General features: G+C 41.8%; 1 pseudogene; it reads right to left on the bottom strand.

The window, feature by feature from the left end:
• Positions 1–21,865: 21,865 nt before the first annotated feature.
• Positions 21,866–22,715, bottom strand: LOC118014724 (annotated as a pseudogene).
• Between the last annotated feature and the right edge of the window lie 1,748 nt (positions 22,716–24,463).

The following is a 24,463-nucleotide window of genomic DNA, read 5'->3' as shown; positions in this document are numbered from 1 at the left end:
ACGAGTTGTGCCTCGGAACCTTCTATCATCTGCTAGCACTTCTTCTGCCCAGTGTCCAGTACCTTCAACTCCCTAAAGGCTTTTAGGTTCTAAACAGCTTCTCTATCTCTACCATCAAAAATTAGCTTTTTCTCACTCCATTGCCTCTGGGCCCTGACCCCCAAACAACCTATATGGCAATCGGTGGGATTTGATTAATTATATTAACCAATGGACAGATTGGCAAGAATTAATAAAAATCCTCAGTAATCTAAATAGTATAAGGCAGGGTAGTAAGATATAGCAAAAGATCAATGAGAAGTTACCATGGGACTTTCCTAGAGAACAAAAAAGTTGTAATTCACCCGTTTCCCTTGATATCCAGAAAGGAACATTGAGGGAACATACGGGATCCTTGATCTAAATTATATCTGCTGTTTTTCTCTTTCCTGGAGGCTCTTGACAATAAGGAGTTGTTACAAGGCAGGCTGACCCCATTCTTGAGAACAAGCATCTAAGGAAAATCTCTGTACACCCCAGCTTGTTAACAACCAAGATATAGGATTCTTAGGATGGAGAATATAATTCAAGAACGCCAGATAAGAAGTTCTGTAGAACAGAAGGGAAATGAAAGTGTCCAAGAGCTGATAAATAGAAAAACAGATATGGAAGTAAAAAAGGCATCTAAAAGAGGAAGTAGGCTTCATTCATGTATTTGTTGATCCATGTATTTACTCAACTACTGATACCTACTAATACCTACTGAATACCAACTATCTACAAGCCCTGTGCTTGGCACTTTGGAAACTGTAAGAGCAAAAAAGATGCAGGTGCTGCCTACAGCGATTATGCTCCAAGGGAAGAGACACATTTCAATCAAAGAATCACACACGTAAATGCAAAAGATTTACTTGGGCAAATTCTATGAAGAGGAGGTCCTGATTATAGCATCCCCTGTGGGTGTCCCACTCAGACCTCTGGAATACTTTTTACTTATTTGGTCAGTGAGCCCATCCCCCCAGCCACTGTGGCCAGTTTTTGCCTAAAGCCTCACCCTGCAACCTTCTCCAGAGAATTGTCGATTGACATCTCCTATAGGAAGTGCTTGGAAATTAACCCACCCAGCAGCCCACGGCCAATCACTGACTTGGGTGGGAGTACAGATGCCTCCATGTTTGCCTCAATGCAGGACAGACTGCAGTTCAATTTACCCCACAGATTCCCCCTCCAGATCGGGCTGAATAAAGATTTTGCCCAAAACCACATTCTTGTGCACCATCCTTTCCTATCTTGCTTCCTTCTCTCCCTTCCAGTTTTCCTAAGGGCACTCCCTCAATAAATTATAAGCACACACATTCCCACCTCAGGCTCTGCTTTTAGAGAAGCTAATCTAAGACAATGATATTCTGAAAGTATGTAACTGGGAGATTTCACCAAGTCAGAGGGGATAGGGAAAGCTTTCCCCAGGAAATGACTGAGTTGACGTGAAAGGAAGAGTCAAAATTCACAAAGTAGACTGGAACAGAGAAGAGAGAGGCAGAGAAAACTGAATGAGCAAAGGTCCTGTGGCAGCAGAAAGCATAGCTTTTTTGATTGCCTACTAGGAACCCTCAGAGTGGGGGGAGCCAGGTGTGAGATGAGACAAGGAGATGGATGCAAAACAGAGGGGCCCAGTTTGTCTAGTTCCAAGTGGAGAGTTACAGCAGATTTCAGCTTAATTATTTGGCAGCAATAGAGAGCTCTCACAAAGCAATGGTTGTCTTGAGAAGCCATGAGTTCCTGTGAATGAGAATATACAAGTAGAGAGAGAGTTGGTATCTATCAGGGAACTTACATATGACCTTGGATGGGATGTTGGGAGAGAAGAACCTTAACCTTTCAGATTTTAAAGTTCAATGATAGAATACTTGGCCTATTGAGTAAGACTTCAGTAAATAAAGCTATTCCCCCAAATTCTGAGCTGGACATAGAGCAGAGTTAGCCCCAAGTACAAGTGAGGGGTAAAAGAGGTTGTTTCCACCCTGCCCCACATCCCTTTCCCCCCAAGAGTGCCACAGAGCCCTTGAACTGGCCTTCCCCACAGGAACCACTCTCTCCCTGAGAAAACTTTCCTACGGGGTATTCCAGTTCACAGGAGTCTGTTCTCAATTATATATCTTAGTCCAATGTATTGTTGGACACATGGATTTGGTTATTATTTTTTTAATTCTTATGTTAATCCCCATACATTACATCATTAGTTTTAGATGAAGTGTTCCATGATTCATTGTTTGTGCATAACACCCAGTGCTCCATGCAGAATGTGCCCTCCTCAATACCCACCACCAGGCTAACCCATCCTCCCACCCCCCTCCCCTCTAGAACCCTGTTTGTTTTTCAGAGTCCATCGTCTCTCATGGTTCGTCTACCCCTCCGATTTCCCCCGCTTCATTCTTCCCCTCCCGCTACCTTCTTCTTCTTTTTTTTTTTCTTAACATATATTGCATTATTTGTTTCAGAGGTACAGATCTGAGATTCAACAGTCTTGCACAATTCACAGCGCTTACCAGAGCACATACCCTCCCTAATGTCTATCACCCAGCCACCCCATCCCTCCCACCCCCTACCACTCCAGCAACCCTCAGTTTGTTTCCTGAGATTAAGAATTCCTCATATCAGTGAGGTCATATGATACATGTCTTTCTCTGATTGACTTATTTCGCTCAGCATAATACCCTCCAGTTCCATCCACGTCATTGCAAATGGCAAGATCTCATTCCTTTTGATGGATGCATAATATTCCATGGACACATGGATTTGGAAATTAAGCTGCCTGATTTCAAGTCCTGTCTCTGTATTTCCTGCTAATGTGACCTCAACTTGTCTTTATTTTCTTCATCTGTAAAATGTTAATGCTAATGATACCTACCCTATTGGGTTTTATTCACAATAAATGGAATACTAAACAAAAATCACTTAGTGTGGTGCCTGGAACACCACAAATATTCACTAAAGATCGACTACTAGAACTTACATTAAGGAACTAATTGTTAATAAAGCTCAATGCTGCTCTTTCTAGAATAGAATAGTGATTAATAGTATGAATTTGGAGCCAGTCTGCCTGGACTCAGATCTTGTCTCTACCACTTTCTAGTTGTGTGACCTGCTTTGGACAAGTTACTTAACTGCTCTGTGCTTCTATTTCCTCATGTGGAAAATTGGGATAATAAAAATACTGATTTCATTAGGTTGCTATGAGAATTAAATGAGTTAATAGTTATAAAACCCTTATACCAGAGTTTCATGGAGGAAATATCAGTAGGTGTTAGCTATTATTAGTATTTGCAGAATTATTCACATTTCAAATGACTGCTCGTTGAGAGTCTGCAGGAATGAATTTGTAATAGGGTAAGTACAGGTGGTAGAGTCTCTCTTCTAAGTGGGAGGGGCTTTGGTGTCCATCAAATAGAACCATATGTGTGAACAAGAATTCTCTCAGGCTGCTCAGAGCTCAGACCATACCAGCAGTTCTGCCTCTGGGAGAATGTCTGGGAGGCAGCCAGACCACCATGGTGTAGAGATGGAAGAACAGGTGTCCTGTCACTCACACAGTTATTGGGAATGGGCTGCAGAGAGAGGGGCCCAGGCCAGGCTTCCTCACACAGCCTATCCCAGAGCAGCCTTGGTCCCTTTCTGCAGTGCTTCATGGTGTTCAGCCATTGAGGGAAGGGCGACATCTCCTTGGGGATGTCCTCTCCTACAGACCCTAGTGATGGCCAAACTCCTTCTCCAACCTCTTCCTCTGTAAGCACAAGCCATTTCTGATTCACCTTTGTATTTCCAGAGCTTGACAGTGGGCCTGACACACACTGGTTACTCGGTAAGTCTTTTCAAACAGACTGGTCTGTCCGTAGATGGCTCAATTCCTGCTCTGGCCTCCTGTCTCCCAGTTCATTTCTGTCGCCGTTAAGCCAGACAACCTCTGGGGGTTTATGTTGGAAACATTCTTTGGGGCTTCCGGGATTTCTAAATTGCAGCAGTAGCATCTTCATCGGTGATTGCCAAAGGTTTCAGAAGGGGGCGTCAACAGAATGTACCAGGACAACGCCCTGAACTCGTCTAGCACAGAGCTCAGAGAGACCCAGCAAGGCAGACACATCCCAGTCTTCACAGCTCCACCCCAGGAAATTCCATTTCAGCTTGTCCAGGTTTCAAAAAAAGAGATTCTTAGACCACTTCCCTGAGAGTCTTCTGGTATGTTCTGAATGCTCTGGGTTATTTAAGGACTGCATTATTTCTTCACGACTTCACCCATGATTTTTGATACAGTCTCTCCTCATTCAAAATAGCTATACCAGACAGCCATGTGGCATGTGTCCCTCTTTGTTTCAAGAGGACATAAAATGTAGAAATATGTGACATACCACCCTAATGATACTGCCTTGCATTTGGTGCTTTCATGTACTTTAATTCTCACAAATGTTTAGAAGAATATCCTTCCACTTTACAGAGGAGAGAAGTGACGCTCACGGAGGCTAGGTGACTTGTGCAAGCCGCACAGTGGCAGATGTGGAACGTGACTTTGGGTCTCCTAGTTTCTATTCCCACTAGAAGTAATTTGGACAGATCAGAGTTTAAGAGGAATTTACAGATGAACTAGTCCAATGTACTCCTTCAAATCTGATTCAGGAGAAAAACTGAGCTAATTCTAAAAAAAAAAAAAAAAAAGCTGAAGTGTAAAGGAAGTCTAGAACCAGGGCACATGTAATATGTGATAGGGAAACAGTGGTTGAGGAGTTGGGCAAAGCTGAATTTACCAACGGGTTTCATGTTCTAAAGGATGAGCTAGACCACTGCCAGTCTGCTCTACTAAAATAAGCACTAACCCTACCATTCACGCAGCGGGCCATTCTTCACTGAGAGCCAGGCACTGTGTCACATGTGGGGGCAGCAAAGGTAAATGCCTCAGCAACATCCCAGCCTGCAGGACTGCAGGAGAAACAGAGAGTCAAGGGATTACAGTGGAGCATGCTAAGTCTCACAATAAGAGTATGTGGGAGTGGAGGGACTCCACAGGCAGGTACATCCAGCTTGGCAAGGTCCACAAAGCTTCAAAGAGAAGGTGATGTTTAAAGTGAGTACTGTGAGGCTGAGCAGAATTTGCCAACTGGATGAGGGGAAGATGAGTGTGTTCCAGGCAGCGGGAACAACTAAAGGCAGAGGTTGGGGGAGCTTGTGATTGCACCGCATGTTGGGGCAACTGCAAGTGTGTCTGAGAAGGGGCCGTTTCATGAAAAGTCATCTGTCACGCTAAAGAGTTTGAACATGATCTTAAAGGTGACAGGTAATAATCAGGGACTTCATTTTTAAATGGAATTGATGTATCTCATTTCCATTTTAGAAAGTTTACAGGGAGGATTATTTAGAAAAGAGGGTACACTGAATGGGAAGACTAGTTAAAAACAATGACAGCCAAGTAGGTGAGAAATGGTTAGAGTTGGAATTAAGAGAGGAGCAGATAAGGTGAAAATCCTTAAAGGATACTTAGAAACTAGAAATTATTGGGCTTAATGATATAGGGAAAGTGAAAATTGACACAAATTTCTAATGGGCAACTGGGAAGAAAGCTGGGGGAGGAGGGGAGTTAATGAGTTGGGATAAAACATGTTGAGTTGGAGACACCAGTGGGACACCTGGTGGAGAGGTGATAGATGGGAGATAGGAGTTTGGAGCCCAGGAAAGAGGATGGGAAGAGACCTATGGACTATGGAATCATTAATATCCAGATGGTAGCTGGGGTCACAGGATGAGATGACCCAGGGAGCACACAGCAGCAGATGAGGAGAACAAGGCTAAGGACAGCTCTGGGGAACAATCGTTCCAGGGGTGGGAGAAACATAAAGAAAAATGCAAGGGAAACAAAGTAGTAACTAGAGCTAAGAAAGAAGACAGAGGTGCACAGAAGCATAAAAGGGAAGAAAGCAATGGAGTGAACCTTGATTGAGTTCTGATTCTGTCCCCAACCCTGTACTAGGAGTTTTACATATGTCTCTCACTTAATGCTCCTGGAAAAATCCCATGAGTGAGTATTAGTTTCCTAATTTAACTAAAATGGAAATTGTATCCCAGAGAGGAGAAATAACTTGCCCAGGATTACATAGCTACCAGTGGTGAAATGGGAGTAAAGCCAAACCTATCTGGCTCCAAAGTTTGTAATACTCCTTTCATAGCATAAATTGCTTCAGAAGGTCAAGTCAAATAAGGCTGAAAATGGCTGGATGAATGTATGAAGTTACTGTTCAGGCAAGGAAGAAGCTTCATGGCCGTGGATTGATGAATGAACAGAGGTGAGCACACAGAGACTTTGAAGGTACAGTTGTTTTTTGTTTCTGATTTTTTTTTTTTTTTAGAAAACCACCCTTACCCATTCAACAAGTATTCCAAAATATTTTTGACTGTTCCTGTTATGCACCACACACTGTTCTAGGCACTGGGGATACCAGGTAGCTGCTCTTGAGGAGCTTGCATTTCGGTGATGAGAGAGAGGCACTTGGCATATTACATCAAACACAACACATATCAGATGCGAGGAAGTGCCAGGAAATGAAGTAAATGCAGGCAGAGGGTGAGAGGCGATGTGGAGAGGAGGAACGGTAGTACTTTAGGCAGGGTGGTCTCTGATGAGACATTTGAACAGCCACTTGGATGAAGCGCTTAAAAGAGTTAGGCTTGCAAACAAACCCAAGTAGAAGAACAGCAAGCACAAATGCTCAGAGAGAGGATTACACCAGTCACGTTCCAGGATCAGCAAAGAAGCCAGCAGAGCTGACATGAATTAAGTAATGAAGGCAATGGCAAAAGGGAGATCTGCAGGGGCCAGAACACCCAGGGCCCCAGAAGCCATGGCAAGAAATCGGGGTTTTAGAGTGAGATGGGAATCCTCTGGAGGCAAGAGGTGCTGTCCTTCATCATTCCTCTCAGGGGAGAGGTTATTGGATCAGGGTTCCCTGGAACATGGTGCTCCTACCCTCACCTCCTTTCTGGTTGAAGCAGCCCAGAGGGGGCCTAGAGTGGTAGCAAAGCTCTAATGAGCAGGAAAGCTGGAAGACCAGGGGCTAAGCCCAGAGCATGACACTAAGTCACCTCCCTAGCCACTGCTTCAGTCATCAAGGCGCCTGGGTAGGGCATTCATCAAAGCTGCCGTGTGTAGAGCAACCCTGGGTACCCCGGATATCTCGGCCCACCCCTGCCAAACAGACGTACTAGACAAAAGGAACCAAAACGGGAATGGAACTCTTAAATAGCCAGCACCTTGAACAACCTGGGAGAGGTGCTATGTCCCCCAATATGGCTTCAAAGAACTAAAAGCTGTTCCCCTAATCAGAAACCAAGGTTCTCTGGGTGTGTGAGTACCAGCTCTGCTCTGCCAGCTCTTAATCATAGCCGTGCAGAAGGCACGCACTCCCCAACACAGGGATTACCAGGCGCATCCTATAGCAGGCCCTGCAGCTGCCCTCACTCAGCCTTCCTCACATCCCAGTAAGATTCCAGGTAAGGGAAGCCATCAACTGGGGGCAGCCTTGGCCCAGGGGGCACATCAGCTCTAGAAGAGAGTTGTGGAGCTAGTCTTCCAGCAGAGGACCATTTACTGTGACTTTACTGGTACTCTTTGTATTCTTTCTTCTAAGCCTGTTGGTCACATGGAAATATCAGTTGAGGCCATTAATATTGGGTGTAGCTTCCCTTCCAACTCTTTAGGGGTAACAGAAGCCGGATTGAAAAGGAGGTCCCTCACTCAATGGGATTTTGGTGGACGAGCTCACAGGGAAGGGCTTTGGCACACACTGAAGAGCAACCAAGCATGAGGGGCAGTAAGGGCCCTGATAACTGGTGTGACCCTCTGTTAGGCTGTTTGGGCTGCTCTAACAAAATGCTACCCCGGGTAGCATATAGACACAGAAGTTTATTTCTCATAATTCTGGAGGCTGGAAGTCCAAGATCAAGGTGCCAGTATGGTCACATTCTTGTGAGAGCTTTCTTCCCTATTCATAGCCAGTGCCTTCCTGCCATATCCTCACATGGGAAGGGGCAAGGGACCTTTTATAAGGGCACTAATTCCATTCATGAAGGTTCCACCTTCATGACCTGAGTACCTTCCAAAGGCCCCACCTTTCATCTAATACCATCATCTTTAGGGATTTCGATTTCCATATATGAACTTTGAGGGGACACATTGATTTCCACAGCACCCCAGTTATTGGCATACATTGACATGTCCCTCTTTGCTTTCTTAATTATGTCTTCAACTGAACATCTGAATGGGTTTTCTTTTCCATCCAAATCCAAGGGCTTCACCCAAATCAGAGGGAACTATTATAGAGACATTGTTTCTCTACTCAGTTTTCTGCCACCTTGGGTACACTTTCACCTTATCTAGTGTGCAATTCTATAGAATGTCCCCAAAGCACAGGACCACATTGTGGATGATGAATGTATGGATGAATAGAGAGATGGACACTTTACATTGAAAACATCAAAATATTAGCAGGTGTGGTTTTCTTCAACCTCTTATGACCTAGAAATGTTTGGTGTTTGGTAGGGGAAATTTTAAAAGACAGTGCAGTTATTTCAAAAATCGTGTCTGCCAATCATTCCAGGAACAAAAATATCCTGAAACACTCTTGGCCTTAAAACATGAGGGAATGGAGTCTGACCCAAACATCAGAAAAGTCAGGGAGCAGATAAATACTTTCACAGGGGATATAAACAGTATTCATTATCATATCTTTGTAAAAATCACTGTAGAGTCATTTACCATACAAACACACACATGCTCACTTTTTTGTGTATCTTTGTCTAACTACAAAGGTAACACAGTGTGTGCAGAATTAAAATATACAAACAAAATACAAAAGCCTCCAGGTTTCCAAAGGTAATCATGGTTTTCTTTTTAGTTATGTCCATTTATATCTGATATGAGGCTTTAGTAAAGGAACTTTAAAAAAAAAAAAAACTCATTCTTATATGTCCATTTCCATTCATTAAACAAGAGTGCCAGCTCCACGAGGGCAGGATCTTTATATGTCTTGTTCACTGCAGTATCCCTAGCTCCAAGAGAAGCACCTGGTACATAGCAGGTGCTCTGTGAATAATTGTTATGTAACACCCACAATGAACACCAACGATATGCCACACTCTGTCCTGGGTAGATTCAGCAGTGGAAATGTTGGGTGAAGTCTGGCTTTCATGGACTTAGAGGATTGGCATGATTACCCCATCTAACCCTGTTTGTGAGAAACCCAGAGACCCACACCCTGGACCTTATTCTCTCTTCCCACCTCTGCCTGCCCCTCCCTTCCCCACCCCCAACCCCCAAGGAAGATTACCCAGATCTACTCCAACCACACTGCCACCTGGTTTAGGTTCCCATTCCTTGTACTTATTTGTACTTTTCTCCAGCAAAGCCCTTGTCACACTAAAATGTCACTGTTATGAACTGAATGTTTGTGTCCCCCAAAATTCATATACTGAAGCCCTAACTCCCAGTGTGATGATATTTGGAGGTGGGGCCTTTGGGAAATGATTAGGTCCAGATGAGGTTATGAGGATGAGCCCCTCATGATGGGATTAGCGTCCTTATAGAAGAGGAAGAGACACTAGAGATCACTCGCTCCCTCTCCCTCCCTCTCTTTCTCTGCCACACGAAGTCACAGCCAGGAAGAGAGGCCTCACCAGGAACAGAATCTGCCAGCACCTTGATCTGGCTCCAGAACTGTGAGAAATAAATGTCTGTTGTTTAAGCCACCCAGTCTGTGGTATTTTGATATGGCACCCCAAACTAACTCAGACATCATTTGTTTTCTTATCTCCTTCTCTACTTCACTAGACTATGAACTTCCAAAGATAGGAAACAACTTTTTTCTTTTTCTGACATCTTTACATTTCCAGAATAATTCATGAGTCATAGGAAATGTTGAATCAATGAGTTGAATGAATCGATATGTTGTCACACACAGGAATGGGATCGTTCAACAGAGAAAGATTTAATTTGAATGCGTGGCTCTCCTGGTAGGAATTTCAGGCATGGGGCAAGTGAGAATCTCTGGTCCCTTCTTATATCCTGGAAAGGCAGCTGCTTCTTTGGCTATCCCTGGGTGAGCCCTAAAAATACTGGTTCTCCTTTCTCTTCCTCTCCTCACTCCCTTTTAATTAGGTCTTAAATTGAGCACCTGATTTATGCTTCCCACAAATCCCTGGGCTTGAGAAGCTTTCTCTACATAGAGATTCTGTTCCATCATTCACTTTTCTACTCTGGGCTTTATTCCTGCTACACCTGATGTGCAGTTTGGATGAAAATCACTAAATGCACTGATCTCTGAGGCTACGATAAACTGCAATAAAATGATCTGGAGCATCATATGATTTCCTTGTATAAACATTTCAAATCATCTAAGCTGCAAGTAGAAACTCAAAATTCCCTTATGTAGGAAATGCTGTTTTCTCCATTCACTTAAACTAGACAGAATCTCCTTTAAATTGGTTACAAATTTTGTTTTCTTTCATCTTCCACATTTTTTTTCCAAGAGAAACACTCACTCACTTTTCTAGCTACCTTGTAGACTTGCGCTGGAAAGTGAGATGAATCGGCAAGTTTCCACAGCAGCTATAGGGAACCTGAGCTGGGCAATCGGACACTTGGGTATAGAGGACGTGTAACACCCATTTTCCCCAGATGGAGCTCACTTATTTTCCGTAGCATTTTAAAACTGGACCTGGCACCACAATTCATCCTATTTATAGTTTAACATGTAACATAATATTTACTCCAGGCTCCAATAGGAATGCTTCTTATAAATGTCAGTGGATTATTTACTATGGTAAACTAATTAGTTACATAAATGCTTCCCTTTTCAGGGTGGGTGAAGAGGAGACTGCTAATGCTTCTTGGATTAACCTCGTATTATTATCATTTGAAGTTCTTTTACATTTAAGATGGTTATTACAAGACTGCAAAACTCTGCATGGGTAGTACATCTGTTGCTTAAGTGACGTGAAGCGTTTTCATTTTAACTCACATGGTGAAATCGAACAACGGAATGCAAATGCCAAAGAGCCTGAGTTAAGAGAGAAATCATTGCAATCTGAACATGGGGGAGGGGGGAAAGTCAACATTCTATTTAGTGTTCTTGATTGGCACTTTTAATTCACACTACTTTGACGACAATTATATCAAATATGCAAAATGGTTATAAGTGAAAGAAGCACCGAAAGTCCATGAACCCTAAGGAATTATTACAGTGGTTGAAGGCAGTTTTGTTATTGGACTTCTCAGGGATTCAGATCACTGGTCAGAAAAAAAGGCAAACGAGATCTATGTTTGGAGAATTGTCATGTATAGGCATGTTTCTCTTGGGGAGAGAGAGGACATGTTTTTCCCCAGCCCCGATCACAAGGAGATTATCAACATCAAAAAAAATTTCAATGGAGCTTTAAGTATAGTGAGAGGGAAAAAAAAATGTTCAAAAAAAGGAAAACAGCAGTGTGTGAGTTTTTAATACTTTTTGCCCCAGGCTTAATTTTTCCATAACAAGATTTTAAGTAGGGGGTGAATTTCTGACCAAGGAAGTGGCACAAAATTAAATCCTGTATGTGAGTAACATCACAGATCAAAAATAGTCATAATCAACTTCTGTATTTAAAAATAATGCTAAGGACTTTTGAGTGTTATCTATACCAGGCACGGCTTTAAGTGTAGTCACATCAACTCCTCAAGGTAAGCATTTTAAAAATGAGGGAATTCAGGCACAGAAAAGTTCAATGACTCACCAAACATGGAGTAGTGAAGCTGGAATATGTTAAGGAAAATGTTGTCAAACTCACTTTTGGGAACCCTTGGGGACCTAAGACTTTTGCGAGAGTCCTTGAGGGGGTCCTTGAGATCAAAACTGTTTCGTAATAATGCTAACCTGTTTTTGCTCTTTTTACTCATACTCTATCACAGATATAAAATGAAGTTTTCCAGATGTTACATGATCTATGACACCACAACACTTTGAATGCAGAAGCAGACAGAAGAATTCAGCTGGTTTCTATCATGCCAGGCATCCGAGATAAGCCAAAAGTGCAACAAATTTTGCAAAAAGGCACTCAATTTTGTTTTTGTTTTGAAAAACATTTCCATAAACAGTATGTTTATATTACTATATAATGGGTTATTTTTAAATGATTTAATAAATATTTCTTAGATTTAATTCTTAATGTAACAAATATCTACAAATGTAACCCATATAAGCAAAAACTCTTTAGGATGCTCAGGGCGCTTGGGTGGCTCATTCGGTTAAGCATCTGCCTTTGGCTCAGGTCACGATCTCAGGGTCCTGGGATAGAGCCCCGTGTCATGTCAGGCTCCCTGCCCCATGGGGAGCCTGCTTATCCCTCTCCCTCTGCCCCTCCTCCCCACTCCTGCGCTCGCTTCTCTCTCTCAGATAAATAAATAAAATCTTTAAAAAAAAAAAAAACTCTTTGGAATCCTCACTAATATTTTAAGAGTATAAAATGGTTCTAAGATGAAAAAGCTTGAGAATGACCATAGCATGGTCTTTCATGGCCTGTAAAAGGAACATTAACATATCACATGCATTGATGACAAAAGAGACCATGATAACGTAGCAGGATCTATATGCTGTCAAAAATCTTGATGGAAACAAACAAACAAAAATCAGTCCAAGATCCAAAAATTTTCAACCCCTGAATATTTGACACCTGACGTAAGAACTGAGATGGAAATTTTTAATCTAAATGGTGTTTTGGCTTTTAAGAAGACCCCGCCTAGTGAAATTAAGTCAAGCAGAGAAAGTCAATTATCATATGGTTTCACTTATTTGTGGAATATAAGGAATAGCATGGAGGACATTAGGAGAAGGAAGGGAAAAATGAAGGGGGGGAAATCGGAGGGGGAGATGAACCATGAGAGACTATGGACTCTGAGAAACAAACTGAGGGTTCTAGAGGGGAGGGGGGTGGGAGGATGGGTTAGCCTGGTCATGGGTATTGAAGAGGGCACGTTCTGCATGGAGCACTGGGTGTTACACGCAAACAATGAATCATGGAACACTACATCAAAAACTAATGATGTAATGTATGGTAATTAACATAATAAAATAAAATAAAAAGAAGAAAAAAGACCCCGCCTAGTGTTCTTTTTGCCTGGAATGTCCCCAAATAGCCAGAGGCCCCACTTGTTCACTTCGTTCAGATCTCTACGCAGATGACCTAGTCATCCTATTTAATCAGCGATCTTCCCCCATTCTCTCCATTACTCCCTACCCCTTGACTTGCCTTATTTTTCTTTATTAACAGTTATCACATCTAACTTTTTTTTTCTGTACCCTCCACCACATGAATTGCAAGCTGTTTTAAGGCAGGAATGTTTATCTTTTTGTTCACTGTGCAACCCCAGTACTCAGAACAGTGCCAGAAATATAGCAGGTACTTGATGAATAAGTATTTGAATAAACGAATGAATGCTTTATGTTAAATGAACTAATATAATGGAAGAGCAAGAACAAAAATAAAATAGGTGTTTTAAGCATAAATTATCCAAACAGAACACCAATACTGAGCAAATACTTAAGTACATTACTGTAGAGATAGCACAATATATTTGCTACTTTTTTTTTTTTCCACTTCTGGGCACACGATTCCAGCTTCCCTTGCAGTTGGGGTCGTGGGACGGGGCCAGCTGTGGCCAGTGCTTCTCAAACTTGAATGTTTATACAAGATTGCAATCTTATAAACCTGTAGATATTAATTCAGGGGGCCTGGGGCCTATGACTATATATTTCTAATAAGCCCTCAAGTGAAAATGATGCTTCTAGTCTGTGGACCACACTTTGAAGCTACTTCCACACCTAGCCCTTAAAAAACATGCCACATAGAAGCAATAACACCCAGCAGCAAGGAGCACCTAACCTCCTAATCGTGGTTTCTCCTGTAAAAGGAACCACGACTCCTAGGCAAAATGGCTGATTCTAGGACTGGGGCCGAAAATATAAGGTTGGAGGATCTTGTTCTGCCAAAAAGTAAGGAAGTGCTTACTTAAGCCAGAGGGACCTAGGAACCAATTGAAACAGTCCCAGTGGCCAAGGCTGGAACAATTTGAGTCGCAAAATAAATTAGAAAGTTTTGGATTATAATCCCAAGTATAAAATAAATATACAAGAGTTTAAACTCAAATAAATAATTGAATTAATAAATGGAAGAGAAGAGACAAGCCCCCTGTGCAGAAGAATTCAAAATAATTTATATAGATAGTCTGCCCTCAAGGAGGAGGAACATAACTCTCCACTCCTTAGGTGTAGGCTATGCAGAGTGACTTTTTTCCAAAGACTGTAATATTGAAGAAGGGGAAAAGGACTAATTTTACAGTGGAGACACATGGCATACACTACCTCAGCTAAGTGATCAAGGTCAACATCAACAGTGATAAGTCATGTTGATAGTATGTCGATACGATATAATGACAATGGCATCTTACCTCTGTGGTCTTTCTTCCCAAAATACATAAACCCAGTCTAACCATAGGAAAAATTCCAACAGAGGGGCATTCTACAAAATACCTGACTAATACTTCTCAAAACTATCAGTTCATCAAAAACAAGAAAAGTCTGAGAAATTGTTACAGCCAAAAGAAGCCTAAAGAGACATGACAACTAAATGTACTGTGGTACCCTAGATGGGATCCAGCAGAGTGGATCCACAGAAATACAACCCACTAAACAAAATGAGTCCCCAACTTCCCCTTAGGCAGGTTCTAAAAATGCTCACAGCCCCTCCAAAGCCATCTGACATAAGGGAAAGTGAGATCAAGGTGTCAGTGAAAAAGACAGCAGTCATAATGAATTACAGTTAAAATATTTCACTTTCGCAAATTTTACAAAAAACACATAAGTACACTCCTAGGGCCTTCCCAGAGCCTCAGAAGAAGCCTACGCAGAAGAGCATCCCAGAGATTTAAGCTTGAATAGATTCATGGCAAATCCACCTTTGGGCATAGGTTGCCTTTAAAATCAAACATTGGATAGTTTACAATATGGACTCTGGAAGTAAGCGGCCCACAAATAGAATCCTAGCTCCACAGTTTAGTAGCCACAAGATGTTGGGCAAGGTTCTTAACCTCTGTGGTTTGCTTTGCTCACCTGTAAAATGGAGATCACAGGAGTACCTACCTCATAGTGTTATGAGGGTTCAGTGATTGGCACGTTGTGTAAATATTCAATAAATATCAGTTGTCTCTTTTTCTTAATAGTAGGGATGCAAGGGGCAGCAATTTGTCTTTTAATTTTAAATGGAATATCCTGCCATGCCCCATCTGCTGTTTACTGTGGTAAGCTCTGCTGTTTGCTCTTGGATAGGGCCTCTCCAAGTTCCTCATCTTGCCAATGAAATCAAAGGTCCCATTTCAATCAACAACTCTTCAAGCAATTTTGGCCTTCAGGTAACAGTCACTAATGAACTTTTCAAAGCTCCCCTCATTGATGTATTTCTCAAAGAACTGCAAAGGGAGGGTCCTCTGTGTCTTCCTGAGGGGGTATAATTAGCTGGTGGTTGGAAGATTGCACATGATAAAGTCACTCCAGGATTCCTAGCTCTTTGACTTCCTTCCTCTACCTGCTTACACACATCAGTTTCACTTGATGGGAGCTGCTAACTGAAGCCACTTTTTTTTTTCTTTTCTGTCAACTAATCAAGCTAAAAATTGGAATGATTTTCAGATGCTAAACCTACTACACCGATCCCAGAATCTCTGGTAAGCCCAGCCTTATCAATAAACTCAGTCTGATTTAAAATTAGATTTCTTCCTCCTTGGTTGGGAAGCATCCCATCAGAATTTATTTCCATATACATTCTCCAGTATTCTGGTGACAGAAATTAATAGTCCTATAATTCTTTGTTATGGAGGCCTCCTCTTCCCAACTTAACTGTTTTATCAGGCTCCTGGGACATGCTGAGGTCCAACACTGGTTACAGGTTTAGAAATATGGACAGGTGGGGTTGAGGGGGTAGATGGTGGTGAGTGGGTAAGGTCTGAGAAGAACTGGTTTCATACTGGGAGGGAGTTGCCGAGTCTTCAGGTGAGGTTATGTCTCCTGCCCACACGACATGGGAAACTGGGCTGCTTTGACTGACAAGGCTCACTGGAGTCCGGGGGTCCAGCCACCTCTCTGAGTCCTTCACATTCACCCACACTTCCTCATTCTAATTCTTCCTAAAACACAGTGTTTTCAATTTGGTTGGTTGTAAGCAGATTTTTAAGATAGAATAAAAATAGCAGAGCACTTTGCTTATAATAAAGGTAAACATTATTTCATGACACCTTTGCTTCAGTTGTATCAAGCGGTGTGTGTGTGCATGCATGCTGGATCATGATGTAAGATAAGCGTCTTGTAATGGCTGTGGTCAAAAACATTTAAAGCTACTTATGTAAGAGGCTTGACAAAGCTGTAGCTCTGACTAATGTAATTCAGCAACTTACATAAACTTTGAGTTTGGTTTTGGGCTACGTCAACCATGCAGCTTCAGGTGGTAAGAAGATTTTTTTTTTTTAGTAGGGTCATAGAAAGTCAAGGAGTGCAATCTCTACCTTCACCTGAGGATTTATGTATTTGGGCTTATCTAGAAGATACATAGATTTATGTATTTATGTATTTGGGTTTTCTAGAAGAATCCATTCCACCCACTACACTTGAGTCCTCATACCTTCATATTCTGTGTCCACAGTTATGTGGTCTCCCAAATCTTGCCTTCAGTGAGTGCTTCGTTATAGGTAACAATGAACAATAATTTAATTAGTATTTGCCACTTCATATTGTTGGGGAGGAAAAAAAAATTTCCTCTTTCAAGATTCTTCTAGCTAGACTAAGAATTAAATTGACATGAGACAGGTTAACAGGAGAAAAATTTAACTTCGAACATATAAGGAATCCACACAGACATAAAATTCCAAAGGCAGACAAAATGAGGTATATGTCATCCTGAACTAAGTACAAAGGGGTAGGGGCCTGGGACTTCAAACGGAAGGAATGCAATTTTGGTAAACAAATGTTTGCTGGACCATTCAGAAACAATGGGATATAAAGAGGACTTTGATCAAACAGGCCTTACATGATTCCTCCCTGTCTACCATACCTACCTAGTTCATATCATAATGTAGTTATCTGTGGCAATAGCTCTCTTCCTAGAGCAGATCCTCTTCTAAATTCTTTCATGTAGTTGGGGGTGGGGAGAAAGGTCAAAGTTCCTTCCTGATTCTTTTGGGCTCTGATTGTTTTCAGCCCCACATGCCAAAGTGGCCCATCTTGGGGCCATCTGCCCTCAGACTCCTATAATATTAAGAGTTGCCAGAATCCCATGATTAACTAATACTAATGGAATTTTTACTGTCCTCCTCCCAATTTTAATTTTTCTTCTCTTTCTCTCTCTTTCTGAGGATCTGTTGTCTGCATCACACTCCTCATTATTAATGTCTGTATCAAAGTTATTCTAAGCATTAAAAAAAAGACTGAATAACTTAAGGAGAAAATAAATATATATTGGAAGATATTGAGTAACTATGATGAGACAAAAAGTCTTTAAAGGCCTGAGATACAAGAGAAGCAATTTAGATTCCTTTCTAAGTCAGCATGACTGCACATAAACTTTGTTTAAACAAAAAGCCTGATTTAAGGCTCACCAAGCATACATTATGCACCTGCTTTGTAAATGAGTAGCCTAAAGGAAAACCATCTTGTCCTTAAGATAACATCAATGCTCCTACTTCCTGCATTCTTTGACATTAAAACTTGTGATTCCTGCCTATATGCTAATTTATAATCTTTTGAGCTTTTACAAGATGTAAAAAAGTATATAACCCTTTAAAAGAGCACTTTCTTCCCTATGAAGAATGTCTTTCCTGGCAACTGTCCCAACGTAGGCTCAAATAAAACTCTCTTACTTTTAGAGATTCTAAAAGGTTTTTTTATTTTGTGTGAACACCTGGAGGTCTAGAGAACCCTAGTAGATAGGCTAGAACCAAATGCACATTCTGCACTCCGTGCTGAGGCCACCACCTTAAAAACATTTATCAGTAGTTCCTGTATCTTTAACTCTTTCCACTACTATTCAAAATCCTAGGCAGGAGCATTAGATTGCCTGAGCATGGCCACATGCCTGCATCTTTCCTGCTGGGGACATGAGAGAATTTCTATAGTTTATATGAGGGGAAGGAAGGCCTTGCCTGGCATGAAGATGCAATCTATTGCAGATCCTCAAGAACAGAAAGAGGTCTGGATGTTGGGTAATCAAAAAATAGTCAAATGTCTGCCGAAAGTTTTTGTCCCATTCTACTGAAACTCTATGAGTACTGTCCCTCTTTCTCACTAAACTGTGAGCTACTTCAGCAATTATTTTGCTTTTCTTTGCATGCCTCAAACCAAGTACCACAGCCTTGGATTAAAGTAAGTAATCAAGAAAAGTGTTGGGTTGTTATTGCTGTTTTGTTTATTTTGTTTAGATAAGAGAACTTCTTGAGCTCTTGAGAACCACAAATCAGAGAATTAAGCTGAGGGACTTTATAAAGAAAAGATCAAGAATAGTTCAATCTTCCTGGACTCAGCAGCAGGGTCACCCAGAATCCATAAGAGACAAAAAGCCAGGCAAATAAGACTAGCATCCACCCCAGGCTGGCCTATACAAAGGAAAAGGATCCAGGAAGAAAAATCCAGAAATTGTGCCAACTAAGCAAATCTCTGGTTAAGTCAGGATTGAATCCTAGAATCTATAAATTTAGGGGCGCCTGGATGGCTCAGTCGGTTAAGCATCTGACTCTTGATTTGGGCTCAGGTCATGATCTCAGGGTTGTGAGATTGAGCCCCATGTCAGTCTCCATACTCTGCGTGGAATCTACTGGAGATTCTGTCCCTCTCCCTCTACCCCTTCCCCTACTCACACATACTCTCTCTTGCTCTTCCTCTCTCTCAAATAAATAAAATCTTTAGAATCTATAAATTATTATTTTTTTAAATCTTATCCTCCTTTTATTTTTTAAATAAAAGTTCCTTCTGTGGGGCACCTGGGTGGCTCAGTTGGTTAAGCGACTGCCTTTGACTCAGGTCATGGGATCGAGTCCCACATCAGGCTCACTGCTCAACAGGGAGCCTGCTTCTCCCTCTTCTGCTCCCCCTCCTTGTTCTCGCTTTCTCTCTTTCTGTCAAATAAATAAAATCTTAAAAAAAAAAAGTTCCCTCTGAATTATTGAATTTTCTCAAACACAGAGAAAAGATCTCAGCTAGTATAACTACCAGGAGAGAAAAGGCAAAGCTGAGTTGTCCCATGGAGACCCAGCAGAGCTAAGATGACCAAGAGGTCAATGAGGCTTGATGGAGAAGCCCACAACAAGAAACTAGAGGATTCTTTTTAACTTGGGATCATGCACCTAGGGGTGGGAGGAGGAAGAAGGGCCAGGGAGGGAAGCAAAAAAAGTAAAATCAGTAGCAGGTGGAGAGAGTAGTAGTTGGAGACAAACTGGAGGGACAGATGTCAGGACAGCCATCTCCAGGAAAAAGAAGTGTGTACTCAGCTGAAGGCCATGTTCTAAATTGCACTAAGGGAAACAGATAAAAAAATGTTCAGCATAGTGAAATTGTAGGGCTAAGCAATCTAAAACTGAGATGTGTAACTCCTAAAGGACAGATGTCTGCAAATTCCCTTCAAATAGTTAAACATCTGTGATTCCTTTTAATATGTCAGAATTAGGCTCACTAACAATTACAACACTCCCTTTGTCTCAACTCTTCTCAGTTCTCCGTGTTCCTGAGGTAGGTAATATTAGTATCGTTATTTCAGAGAGAGGGATTTGGGATCCTGAGAAGCCGTCCTAGCCAGAGTCATACCACAAACCCTTAGGGCTTCCAAGTTTAGAACTCAGGCTGCGGCTGCTGCTTCCTGGTTTGTTGATTAAGATGCATGAATGATAGCTTTTTATAGATTTTATGACTCCTTCATAAGTACCAGTCATTTTAAATTCAAAAAATCCTTTCTAATTTCGGTAGTCAACTGAATGCCTTGGACATTCTTGCCGGAGAATTAGTACCTCTTGGTGGATGGCCTTCACACCAGACTGTTACATCTATTAATAGTCATGCATATCTTTTTCTGGCCAGAAACAAGTAAATGTTCCAGGTTTAATTTAGTTTGCAATATGCAAGAATGGATACCTGTTCATTTGGACACTAAAATATTTTTAGTATTTTGAAACTTTGAGACTTTTACCCAAAAAGACAATTTTTAATATCTTCAGTGACCTACTATTTCTTATCCTTCAGAATGCCTTATAAACAATTTTACTGAGTCCTAGAAATGAGGCCCTAAAGCTGGATGGCTAGAGATACCAGAGTATGAATTAGAATCAAAGATTTGCAATTTATTGAGTTCTTCAGAGGCTTAAAAACTTCTGGGAATTGGGTCATGTCTTAAAGAAGAGTGGCTTAAATCAATGTTTATAGTGTTTCTTTGTGTGTATGAATTTAATCCTCAGAACCACCAATATTTTGTTGTTGGATTCCCCTTATGATTATGTCATGTGCTCAATGTCATTTTATATTATTGACTTTTCCCTTGCCTATTTCAACCTGACACTTGCCTCCTTTCCCAGTTACATTGCAAACTTCTAAATGGCAGAGACTATAACAAACTTCTCTTTATTCCCCTACAATATCTGCTCTAGTACCTTGCATCAACTAGGTGCTAGAAAGATATATATGATCAATGACTAACCAGCAGAAAATGGAAATGTGGAGCTGACCAAGTAATGGGAGAGATGAACAGAACCACGAGCCCCGCACGCAGAAGCTGCCAGCACATTGGCTATAAATCATCAGTCACACCAAAGAGAGGGTGACCCTAGTTCCCCACTTGAAGAAAATGACTTGGTCCTGGCCATTTGGAGCTTATCTCCCATCCCTTCTAATTTCATTCGAGAGACCTGGTTGGGTATTGTACTATTGTCCTCCTCACCCCCTCCTCCTGCCTCTTCACTTCCATTCCTGGGCTAACAGAGTTGCAAAGTAACTAAAAGGAAGTATACAAACATTGTTAACACATATGCAATAGACATTACTTTCAGAAAGGGCATGTGGAATCCAAAGGGGCACCCACACCAGAGCCCATACTGATCCCCAAGATAGTCAAGACATTGATGCTCTTTTCTGAATTGGAGCTTAGACAAGAAAAACCTGAGGGAGCCCAGTCCTTTCAAGGATGCCCTAAGAGCTAAAGGCCTATCTCATATTCAGCCTGATTTATAAAAGATTTGAATAAGAAATTCGGTTCAAAACTAACCCAAGATTTAATTCTATCACAGAGTTAGAGCAGTGAACCTAGTTTTGGTCTAATATTCCCAGCTGCACCCAGCAGAATTAATTGGTGTAAATCATTTATTCAAGAACCTCTCTGTCTAAAGCATGAATGAACTGGATACAAAGAGGACAGACACACTCAGATGCTATCCAGTGGAGATCAAACACATTCCTTAAAAATTATAAAACAACATAAAATGTGGCTAAGGCCATAATAGAAGAGAGACATGAGGAAAGTTCTGTGAGAATTCAGAAGTAGAGTTTTCTTCTATCTGGTGACAATCAGGAAAAGTTTCAAGCCAGCATATCATAGAAATGGGTGGGTTCGGGCCAGAGCTAAACCTGAGTGAAGGAAGACAGTGGGATAAGAGGCTGAAAAGGAATCTTATGGGTCTTTAAGTTCTTAAAGGAACTATAGGGGACCTTACATTCTTTTTTTTTTTTTTTAACTTTTAGAAACTGTTTATTTTCCATCAGCCTTATTTCCATTTTGCTTGCCTTTGTGGAAGAGCAGCTTAAGACCACTCAGTGGTTGTTCCTACCCCTTCAGTGGCCTGAGCAGTGAGAGCTGCAGAGCAGTCTTCAGTGGCCGGCTGGGCGCTCCAGTCTTCAGCAGGGAACTGCTGAATGGGCACAGAGGGCACCTGCATGCCTTCACACCATTCTGTGGCTTCAGACTGAGTAGCAGTGAACTCAGGAGCTGGAGCAGTCCATTCACCCTGAAATCCTTCCTGGGTCACAGCCTTTCCAGCAGCAGCCTGCCCTTCTTTTTCAATCTCTTCAGGATCTCTGTAGAAGTAGAGATCAGGCATGACCTCCCATGGGTGTTCATGGGAAATGGTGCCACGCATGCACAAAACTTCCCCAGCTAGCATCCACCACATCAGACCACTGAATGAACTCCCTTGTTGTTGCAAGGGATGGCAATGTCCAAATAGCACAGAGGAGAGTCTGTGTTACACGGAGCAATGGTAGGCAGGTTAACATACAATGCCTCTGTGACAGGCTGGTGGGCAGCCCTGGGATCAGAAACCACCAGAAGTCTCAGCTCTCAGAGGCTGCCTGGATCTGGTTAGTGAAGTCTACAGGAACGAAGCAGCCAGCAAGAGAAGTGGCTCCAGTATCCCTGGATGATATGACATTGACAGGAGCCAGGTTTTCAATGGCAACAATGGTACAAGCTGCCAGCAGAAGCTTCTCCCAGGTTCTTTTCAGATTTATGATATAGATGCCATCACATTTCCTTTTGTAGATGCACTGTTCTGTTTGGAAGTCAAGGTTGGTGCCACCTACATGAGATCCTGCTGCAAGGAATTTGAGGACATCCTCCTCCTTCATTTGCAGGACATCATGGGCTCTTGACATTATGAAAGTTTTCCTTTAAGTTATGACAGGAATACAGACCACCACCACATGGAACCCTCCCTGTGTAGTTCGGAAAGGGGGAACCTTACATTCTTTTTTTTTTTTTTTTTTAAGATTTTATTTATTTGGGTGCCTGGGTGGCTTAGTTGGTTGAGTGACTGCCTTTGGCTCGGGTCGTGATCCTGGAGTCCCGGAATTGAGTCCCGCTTTGGGCTCCCTGCTCGGCGGGGAGTCTGCTTCTCCCTCTGACCCTCCCCCCTCTCATGCTCTCTCTCTCATTCTCTCTCTCAAATAAATGAAATCTTTAAAATAAAATACAAAGATTTTATTTATTTATTTGACAGAGAGAGAGAGAGTGCACATGCACAAGCACAAGCAGGGGGAGCAGGAGAGGGAGAGGGAGAAGCAGACTCCCAGCTGAGCAGGGAGCCTGATGTGGGGCTCGATCCCAGGACATTGGGGTCATGACCCGATCCAAAGGCAGATGTTTAACCGACTGAGCCACCCAGGCGCCCCAGAACCTTACATTCTTGATCAAAGAGTTTGGGTTTCTTTCCATGGATAGAAGGGGCCACTCCAGGTTTATGAGCAGAGGAGTGCCATGAATGGTTCCCAGGCAGAGATAAACCTAGCAGCAAGGAACAGAAAGGACCAGGGTGAGGAAAACATGGAGTAGAGACAGAACAAAAACTAAGATGCTCCTGGTGGTGGGAAGAGGAGAGAGTGAGGACTGGAGCCCCACATCTGGCTGTGGTAGAATCTGGGGAAGAGGAACCAGATGACCTGAGATGCTATGGGGAAGTGTTTTTGACTTCATGAGTGAACACAACTGGGAAAACAAAACAGGGGAGAGACAAGCAGATTCTCTGTTGAGACAAGCAGAAAAATTACTTCAACGTAGTGAATAGTACCCATGTGGGCTTTTTCTAAAGTGTTTCTAAGACCTTCTTTACCACGGAAGGATATAGAAAACATTTTTTTTATTTAAGAAAAAACTTTTTCTTAATCCAAATCTCATCTCCCAAGTCAGCAACTGATTTGCTTTTTTACCATGGCTTTTTGATATTATTGTCAAATTAAAGGGACTTCAAATTTGAAATTTATCTTCACATCTTTTTTTCTACCATCCTGTTAGCCCATACCCATGGACAAGTTTTTTTCAAGACTGCTCAAAACTAGTATTTCCTTATTTCATTTATTCCTGTTTAAATTTTATTTTAAAAATATCTACAATTTTTTCCCAGTAGTTCTAAGAAAATGTAATTGTGGAAGAAGTTTTATCACATCTGTCTCTAAGTGTCACCATTCTTCCTCCTAGGTTTCCAAGCTATTTTCAATTTGCATGTTTAGCCCCTCTTCCTGGCATCATATAATTGCTCCCAAATTCCTCAGATACTATGTGACAGTATTTACAAGACTCTTCAATACTTTCCCCCCCATGCAAACCAGTCCTGGTTTTTCAGTTGCATTGGATCACTGTGAGCCAGCATAAACTCCAGGCTATGACTTCGGCAGCAGGTACCTCTATAGAGTTGAAGAGGACATCATTCCAAAGCTATGAATTCTGGATTTGTCACTTCATTTCGGTTGTTCAAGTTTACCGAGCCAAATGCACAAAGCCAGGTAAAAAAGAGGGTGTTGATGCCCTGCCTTAAGAAAGTATGCCTCACTGAAAAGTCGCCAATAAGAGCAATGCTATATATAACCTCAGAAAACGTTTTAGGTGTTGAATTTCTACCAATAGTTGT

The sequence above is a fragment of the Mirounga leonina genome, unplaced genomic scaffold, assembly GCF_011800145.1.
Source record: "Mirounga leonina isolate KUSES-001 unplaced genomic scaffold, KU_Mleo_1.0 Mir_165, whole genome shotgun sequence".
NCBI lineage: Eukaryota > Metazoa > Chordata > Mammalia > Carnivora > Phocidae > Mirounga > Mirounga leonina.
This window is presented reverse-complemented; position numbering and strand designations above follow the sequence as displayed.